The sequence below is a fragment of the Asparagus officinalis genome, chromosome 9 (assembly GCF_001876935.1).
Source record: "Asparagus officinalis chromosome 9, Aspof.V1, whole genome shotgun sequence".
Classification (NCBI taxonomy): Eukaryota; Viridiplantae; Streptophyta; class Magnoliopsida; order Asparagales; family Asparagaceae; genus Asparagus; species Asparagus officinalis.
This window is the reverse complement of record NC_033802.1, coordinates 44,095,976-44,105,809: the sequence shown is the minus strand read 5'-3', so window position 1 is coordinate 44,105,809 and position 9,834 is coordinate 44,095,976.

The following is a 9,834-nucleotide window of genomic DNA, read 5'->3' as shown; positions in this document are numbered from 1 at the left end:
CATACAGAAATACATAGTCAATGGCTGAAGTAGATAAACTGGAGTTCTCAACAAGTCTCAAAATACAAAATGTCTGAGTAAAGGAAATAAGGCATACATCCTTTACAACATCTAGAGAGTAGTCCTCAAATGTAAAACAAAAACTACAATGGAGCTCCAAAATAAAACATAGCTACAATAGACAGCTGAACACTAAAGTGTGTCGCCATCAACCTGCGACTCTCCAGACTCCTGGCTCGTGACCTAAAAGGGGGAGGGACAACGAGCGTCAAAGCGCTAGCGAGCAACATCACAACCAACCCCAAGGGAAAGGGAATCTAAAATCATGGATCCTATCAAAGAGGGTTTTGGTATTTAGAAACTTACAACACGAGCATAGGTACGTCGAGCGAAATAATCCAAATAAGGAAACCCTCATGTATATACCTTGTATCTCAAATTATAAATCCCTAAATACCAAACCCGAAATCTAATACGGAAACATTAATAAAAAGAAAATACAGCCCATCTCAGAACATAAATACTGAATCACGTCAAAACTAACATAGATGTCATGTCATAGCCTACATAAGTGTCATGTCATAACCTCATGTGAAGTGCCATATGCAGGGTTAATACAGGTGTCAAATACATGAACCAAATATAGTGATGTACCAACTCATGGTACCAATGAGTAAATGTCCAACACGAGGACTGAAATGGATTATAGTCCAACACGAGGATTTCTATGGATTTTAGTCCATCACGAGGACTGTGCAACTGTGCAAACATCGCTAAAATACATAGAAAGATCTCCTATACAGATTTTACACTCGACTCGGTGTGCAAATTCTAAACTGGTACCCTTAGGTCATCTATCATGCATAGATACATAGTAAGGCCGAAAACCAAAGTCGGAAAATAGAGGAAATCCCCCTCAACAGGGGTAATGCTCAACAAAAACCAACAAGACAAGGAATCTGTGCGGCGGTCGACCACAGAGGTCACCCCGGTCGACCGCGCACAGAGTCGAAGATTACTGAGCTCAAAAACTGAGCAACGGTCGACCGCAGAGGTCATCACGGTTGACCGCAAAAAGAGCAGAAGCTCTCTGAGCTCCAAAACTACGTGGCGGTTGACCACAGAGGACACTCCGGTCGACCGTACGCTGAGCAGAAACTATCTGCTCAGCAGATCGCTCAGCCACGAAGGGCAGACAGGCTCTGCCCTTCTGTGCGATCAGCGGTCGACCGCCGCGTCCACCGCGGTCGACCGTGAAGCAGACAGAAGCCCAGATTTGGGTTTCTATCGGCTTCGAAACATATGCACACAAAATGATTTCTTTTGCTAATGTAAATCTAACATTTCTATAGAATCATATGATAGAAAACAACAAATCCAAACCTTTAAAATCTCATTACCAAGATTTCAACATATTAAACATGACTTAAATATGGTTAAATCAATAAAAACAGAAATTTACTCCTTTTTAAAACATTTTCAGATCTAGATCTCTTTAATACAATTCGTTGGTGTGCTTTTAAAATCTGAAACAAATGATTTTCATATCCTATGTCATAAGGGTCTATTGTATCTACAAAAATACGATTTTAGGCCAAATAAAACCGAATTAAAACTCAAATTTAAGCATGAAAACATAAAAGGGAAGAAGTTGGGCGAGATGTTACTTGCCTCTGATGAGAATAAAACCCTAGATCTGAAGAAGGATGATCCCTCTCGCTGAATCCACCAAAAATCCGTTGAAAAACCCTTCAAAGCTCCTCCCAAATCACTAAAGAATGAAGAACTAGGGTTTGAGGGGAGAGAGGGGTCTAGGGTTTCTGTTTTTAAATCCCAAGAGGGCTCTCTCGGGTTCATTAGAATATATACTGACCCCACAACCCGACCCGAAACCCGTTTAGACCCAAACCCAGAAAAAGTCTCTGTCTGTTGCGCGATCGACCGCCATGCCCAGCGCGGTCGACCGCACAATAGGAGAAATCTCTCCTGAGTGCCTGACTGCTGTGCGGTCGATCGCTGCGCCCATCGCGGTCGACCGCACAGCAGAAAAACTGCCTGCTATGCCTGATTATCAACATGCTGGTCACTCCACTTGATTTCTCTCACATAGAATCACTCGTTGGGTTCCCAAACACTGGTTATCACATTTATCTATAATATATATGATTAATTATCATAAAAGAATTATTTATCACTAATAATTCACATGTATTCATTATAAAAATTACGGGGTTCTACATTCTTCCCCCCTTAAAAGAATTTCGTCCTTGAAATTCGAAAAATCATGTCCATCTCAAAAAAGAAACTTCTAGATAAGCATACATGGATATTTATACTTAACAATCTAAAGTAATAATATTCTCGCTCAAGCCCTAATCCAGTGGAACTAGTACATCGGGCGAAAAATCCAAACAAGGAACCCCCCATATATATACCATGTGTTCCAAAAGACTAAAAATTAAGCAAAAATATCTTCATTCTTGCGTTAAATATAAACATCAAGATTATATATAAAAACACAAGTAAGAATTCATAGCATAAATAAATTTAATTAATTTACCTGCTCAAACAAATGTGGGTAATCACGTCGCATGTCCTCCTCGCGCTCCCAAGAAGCTTCCTCAAATCCACTTCGGTTCCATTGACCTTTCACCAATGGAATCACCTTGTTCCTGAGCCTCTTGTATTCTCTAGCAAGTATAGACACTGGGATCTCAATAGAAGTCAAATCATCCCGAAGCTCAATCTCCGGTGCATCCAACACTCGCTGCTGCTCCTCATCATGCAAGTACTTCTTGAGCATAGAAATATGGAATACATTGTGTACACTAGACATAGATGCTGGAAGATAGTCTATATGACACAGTGCCAATGCGCTCTAAAATCCAATAAGGTGCAATATATCTTAGTGCAAGCTTCCCTCGCCTCCCGAATTGCTGCACACCTTTCATAGGCGATACCTTCAGCATTACCAAATCCCCAATCTGAAACTCTAGTGGTCTTCGCCTCTTATCTGCATAGCTCTTCTGCCGACTTTGAGCGGCTAGAATCCGCTCTCTGATTAATGCTACCTTCTCGGTAGTCTGTCTCACAAGCTCTGGCCCAAGCATCAAGCTATCCTCTGGCTCTGCCCAACATATTGGTGATCTACAGGGTCTCCCGTATAATGCCTCATACGGAGCCATACCGATCGTCGCTTGATAACTATTGTTATAAGCGAACTCTATCAGTGGAATATGATCTTCCTAGCTGCCTTGAAAGTCAATGACACAAGCTCGCAGCATGTCTTCCAATACCTGATTTACTCTCTCTGTCTGACCATCCGTCTAGGGTGGAAAATAGTGCTGAATGATAGTCTGCTGCTAAAAGAGTCCTGAAAACTCCTCCAAAAATGCGAGGTGAACACTGAACCTCGGTCCGATACAATCGTGTCTAGAACTCCATGAAATCGAACTATCTCTCGGATAAATATCCTCGCATATGCCTCGGCGGTATAAGTAGTCCTCACTGGAATAAAATGTGCCGAATTCGTCAACCGGTCCACAATCACCCAAACTGAATCATTCCCCTTCTTTAACTTTGGCAACCCTACAATAAAGTCCATAGAAATGTCCGTCCACTTCCACTCCGAAATAGGCAAAGACTGAATTGTCCCTGCCGGTCTCTGATGCTCTGCCTTCACCTGCTGACAGGTAAAATACCTAGCCACATAGTCTGGAACCTCTCTACGCATACCGCTCCACCAGAAATGTCTCTTCAAGTCCTTATACATCTTGGTGGTTCTTGGATGCACTGTGTACCGAGTACGGTGTGCCTCATCAAATAACTCCCTCTTCAGCTCTACACCGGCTGGCATAACCAATCTACCCTTCATCCGTAGACCTCCATCTGCTCCAATGGTCCAATCAGCCTTAGGCTATTTGGAAATCTCCTCCTTTCAGATTTGAATCCAAGAGTCTTCCAACTGAGCTCTGACAACTCTGGTACTCCAAGATGGCTGCACCGATACAGCTCCCAAAAACGCACTGGTCCCACCCATCTCGGGTCTGAAATCAAACTGGCTAAGAGTGGTAAGATCCTGATATAATGAACACCTCAAAGCCGAAACTCGATGTCGACGCTTCCTACTTAAAGCATCTGCTACAACGTTCACCTTCCCCGGATGATACTGGATCGCGAACTCGTAGTCCTTGATAAACTCAATCCATCTCCTCTGTCTCTAGTTGAGTTCCTTCTGAGAAAAGAGATACTTCAGACTCTGATGGTCTGTGAATAACTCAAACTGTACTCCATATAGATAGTGCCTCCATGACTTCAGTGCAAATACCACTGCTGCCAACTCCAAGTCATGAGTGAGATAGTTCTGCTCATGCACCCTCAAATGCCGTGAGATATATGCTACTACTCTCTGAGTCTGCATCAATACGCCTCCTAAGCCTGCCAACGATGCATCTGTATACACAACGAAAGTCCTATCGCTGCTCGGAATAGTCAAAACCGGCGCCGTGGTCAACTTAGCCTTCAAAATATCAAAGGCCTTCTAGCACTCCATGCTCCAAATGAACTGTACACCCTTCTTCGTAAGGCATGTAAGTGGCATCGAAATCTTCGAGAAGTCTTGGATGAACTTCCTGTAGTATCCAGCTAATCCCAAAAAGTTGCGAATCTCGGTCACTGTCTTCGGTGGTTCCCAATCAAGAACTGCGGTAACCTTAGCTGGATAAACTGCTATGCCCTCTCTACTTATGACGTGGCCAAGAAATCTGACTTCTGAAAGCCAAAATTCACACTTGCTGAACTTGGCATATAATTGATGCTCCTGTAGAGTCCTCAAAGCTACCCGTAGATGCTCCTCGTGTTCTGCCTCCGATCTCGAGTAAATAAGAATATCATCAATGAAAACAATCACAAACTAATCTAAGAAAGGATGAAAAACCCGGTTCATCACGTCCATGAATTTCGCGGGTGCATTGGTCAACCCAAATGGCATGACCAAGAACTCGAAAGATCCGTATCGAGTAAGAAAAGCGGTCTTGGGAACATCCATCTCTCGAACCCGCAACTGATGATATCCTGAACGAAGATCAATGTTCGAGAAATATTGCGCTCCCTACAATTGGTCGAACAAGTCATCGATCCTAGGTAATGGGTATCTATTCCGGATAGTGACCTTGTTCAACTCTCTATAATCTATGCACAATCTCATACTACCGTCCTTCTTCTTCACGAAGAGGACCGGTGCGCCCCACGGAGAATGACTCCGACGAATAAAACCCTGAGCTAACAACTCGTCCAACTGGGTCTGAAGCTCTCTCATCTCAGCTGGTGCCATGTGATAGGGTGCGCGGGATATCGGGGCTGTGCCTGGCTGTAACTTAATACAGAACTCAACCTCTCTCACAGGAGGTAATCTAGGTATGTTATAAAAGACATCATGATACTCTGAGACAACTCTAGTCTCCAATAAATCAACACCCTGATCCAGTCGCATCACCTCCTCGATGTATGCCAGAAATGACTCCGCAAAACGGTTGCCCTGAGAGGTGGCTACAATCACCTCCTCGATGTATGCCAGAAATGACTCCGCAAAACGGTTGCCCTGAGAGGTGGCTACAATCATCTCGGACCCGTCGGACGCTCGCAACTTGACTGTCTTCGTAAAGCAGTCAATACTAATATGGTAGGAAGATAACTAATCCATACCAAGGATAACATCGAACTCAGACATATGCAACACTATCAAATCAACTATGAACTCCGACTCGTCTAGACTGATGGTACACCTCCTACAAGCACTCTCCAAAAGTGATACCTCACCTAAAGGGGTGGAAACTGATAGAGGGGTGTCTAGAGGGTGAGCTACGAGCTGGAGTCTAGTCATAAATACATGAGAGATGAAAGAATGCAAAGCTCCCGAATCGAAAAGAATACGGGCGGGAAGAGAATACATAAGGACCGTCCCCTCCACTACGGCTCCGCTAGCTCCATGATCACGGGGAACCACTGCATATACCTTGCCTGTGGCTGAAGACTGCTCTGCTACTAGAGGTGGAGAATATGGAATAATCTGCCCCTGAGGAACCTCCTGAACTGCTCAAATCTGTCCCTCAGTCCTTTGTGCTACTGGCGGTGCCTTTAGCCTGTTCTGCTGGCCCTAAACTCTGCCCTGCTGTCGCTGATGCTGCTGGTTCGGACCTTTGCCCTGCTAGGCTCCTGCTGGTGCGCTTCGACACTCCGATGCCATATGCCCGACCTTGCGACAGTTAAAACAAGATCCCTGGAACTTGCGCTGCTGATGCGCTCTCTGATCCTGTTGGGGTCCCTTTTTATAAGGGCCCTGATGCTGCTGCTGAGGTCCAGAAAAAGGTCTCTTGTTCTTGCCCTTGTCCCTGCTCTATCCTGCCTTGGCCTTCCCTTCCTTATCCTTCTGGAACATAGTAGTCTCAATCTCCTGTGAAGTGGCGGCCTTAGCTACCTCCCTAACTGAATAGAACCTCCTCGAAACGAGATACCGGTGGAGATTAGGGCGAAGCCCTGCTAAGAACATCTGAGCCGTTTGCCACATACCCGTGAAATGTAGCAACTCCATGAATCTGCTCTCGAAATCTGCCACTGTCATGTCTCCCTGAGTCAACCGGGACAACTCAAGCTCCTTCCCAGTTCGAGCTGTAGAAGAAATGTACTGCCCATCAAAGAAGTATATGAAATCCTCCCATGTGAGGGTCATCCTCTGCTCTTGAGTAAACTGGAGTGTCGGTACCATCTCCCGGCATCTCCCTTCAGACTGTAGGATGCCAATCTCTGTTTCTGAACTGAATCCACACTGAGTATGTTAAGTAAGTTGCTCACATTCTCCTTCCACTTATGGGGTGCCAGAGGGTCTGGTGACCCCTGGAACTCTGGTGCCCTCATCTTCTGGTACCTCTCCACCATACGAAGCCAAGCCTCCTACTCTGTGGCTCTATCGGGGACTGCTAGAGGAATGGCTGCAGGCGTGATCTCTGGGGATCTCTCTCTGATAGGAACGACGGGTATCCCCTGCTGTTGAGCTACCGGTGGTGGTGGTGTCCGAGGTGCTATATGAGTCATCACCAACTCCTTGATGACTGTCATCCTGGCAATAAGAGGAGCCATGATGTCCACCAAGTACTGAGGAGCTCGCTGCGGCTTGGGTGGTGCCTGCTGTGGCTCGGTTTGAGTTGGCTGCTGCTGTTCGCGGGAAAAACCGTGTCTTTCTTCATTGATTCCATTCCACTCTTAAATAAAAACTTTTTGAGTTACAAAGATCCGGTCTTTTTATAAGATCCGGTTACAACGAGATCAAAAAAGGAAATAAAAATTACAACTTTTCTCTTTTGTCGAACAAATCGCGAGCTCCTGTTTTGCAGTCGCTCGCTTTGTAGGTTCTTTGCCTGCGCCGGGGTTTATTCGTGGACCACCGCGAGATCTAGATCCGGTCGGATCTACGCAGTACGACGGGTATTATTTCGCCAAGAAAATAATAGCCGAGGGTACTATTTCGCCAAGGAAATAGTAGCCTTTAATTCTCGGGATCAAAGACCAAGCTTTGATCTGGAGTACGCCTGCGTAGATCTGAGATCCGGTCCTCTCGAACTCTTGCCTTATTTGGCGTTGACGATCGCCGAGCACCAGATCTGGATGAATAAGTCCTCGAAGTCCCAAAGCTTGGATCTTTTTTAGATCTGAGTCTTCAATCCAGCAGGGCTTCGCCTCCAAAAAAAAAATCCAACCCTTGAACAAATGAACCACCCCTCCTATTTATAGCCTCTCTTCACTGTGCCCGGGCACAGAACTTGGCCGGCCACCTATAGGTGGCTCGGCTCTTGGCCGAGCCACCCATGGGTGGCTCGGCTTTGGCCGAGCCCCCCTTAGGCCTCAAAATGAACCATGCCCTCTATTTATAGGCTCTCAGATCTGTGCCTTGGCACAGATCTGGGCTGGCCACCGAGCCACCTAGAGGTGGCTCGGTTTTGGCCGAGTCCCCTAGGTGTTGGGTTTTCCGTCGTTTTCCGTTTTCGGTTCTGTCCATGATCCAGTTCTGTGGTTGATTAATCCGGACTTGAATCGTTGACCTGATTTGGCAGTAAATCCGCTTCTTGATTTGGCAATAAATCTACTTCTGAGTTCGAGTCCGAAACTGATCTTGATTCGATCGTGATTCGTCCGAGTCTGCCCTTGGTTGGATGACTCTTCGAACCCTTGGCTTGATTCCGCACGCGAGTGGATTTATTCCGTTGTTTGCGTGCGGTTTATTAGTTTCGTAGCCTCATTAATCCGCTTCGTCGCGTATCGCTTGGCTTGTCGGTTTGTGCTGAGCTGTGCTAAGGGATCTATAAGCAATTTTATACGCCTACAGATACCCCCTCCAAAGTATTTCAGCCTCGTTCTTTTATAGAAGAGTCTGGAATACTTTGGATATGATTGTCCTATCCTTCGGGATATTTGGAGTGGCTTCTATTCTTGATTCCTTCAATCCTTCAGGCTATTCGGTACTTTGTCGAATGTCTGTAAGGTTTTCGGTGCTGCATTTATTGTCTGACCATTGTCGGAATTTCGAATTTGAAGACGATTTCTGATTTTATGATCTTTAGCTCATGTTTGTTGGTTTAACATAGAACTGACCCTCGAATGTTGGCGTTGAGTCTTTATTTGCTACGTGTTGTCCGGCGTAGTGTTGTTGAGTTATCCTTAAGAATATTTATAAAAATATTCTCCAGGAACTTCTCAACGAAAAATAGGGAACAGTTTATACTCATATACCTTATTGGAGTAATTTCTGTGCCCGAATGAGCTGAACCGGTCTGGTAATGAGCTGAACCGGCTTGATAATGAGCCAAAAAAAGGCAGTAATTCGGCTCAAAAAATCTTCTGATGCTTCCGAATATGCGGGAGAGGCAAGAATAAACCAAGAACTGATCCCTCGGTCGATTTGAAGTCGTTTTGATGCTCGACTCAGCTCCAATTTGAATTCTGGTTCAAATCTGGTTCAAACTGGTTCAACCTGGTTCAAGACTGGCTCAACCTGGTTCAAGGCTGGTTCAGGACTGGTTCAAGACTGGTTCAGACTGGTTCATCCTGGTCTGGTCTGGTTCAGCCTGGTTCGGTCTGGTTCAATGTTGGTTCACCCTATAAAAAGGGGTTCTTTTCTTTTTATTTCCCTCCTTCTAGGGCCGGCCCCCTTCTCCTCTTCTTTTTGGATTTTCTCTTCCCTCGAGCATCCGTTCTCCCTCAAAACTTCATAGTTGCATTAGATCTAGTCTTCCTTTGGATCTTTGACTAAAGAATCCCTCAAAAATCTTTATATAGAAATTCCTCTCAGGCCCCTCGAGCACGTGGTCTGAGCCTCTTTCAAGATTTGATCTTTGTCGGATCTTCGAGCTTTCCCTCGGGTAAATCCTCCGCAATTTTAGCATATTTCATCCTTAATTCAATTTATGAATTTGTGGGATCGCATGCGAGGGTTAGGATTAAGATTTGGCGCCTCACAATTTTAGCATATTTCATGCTTAATTCAATTTATGAATTTGTGGGGTCGCATGTGAGGATTAGGGTTTATGATTTGGTGCCTCGAGCTCCTCTTTCAGGGGGTAAAATTTGGAGCTCTGAGGGATTTAATTGCAAATAAAAAAGAAACTTCTTTTCTGGATCTGATCCCTAATTTATTTCGCAGATCATCATGTCGCGTGTCCCGAGAGGTCGCTCCCCTGTTGCGTCGACTGATGACGTGCCTCCCTCATATGCTGGTGAGCTATTTTTTTAGAAATTTACAAATTAGTCCATTTTTTTCTTGAAATTTGCAAATTAGTCCCTTTT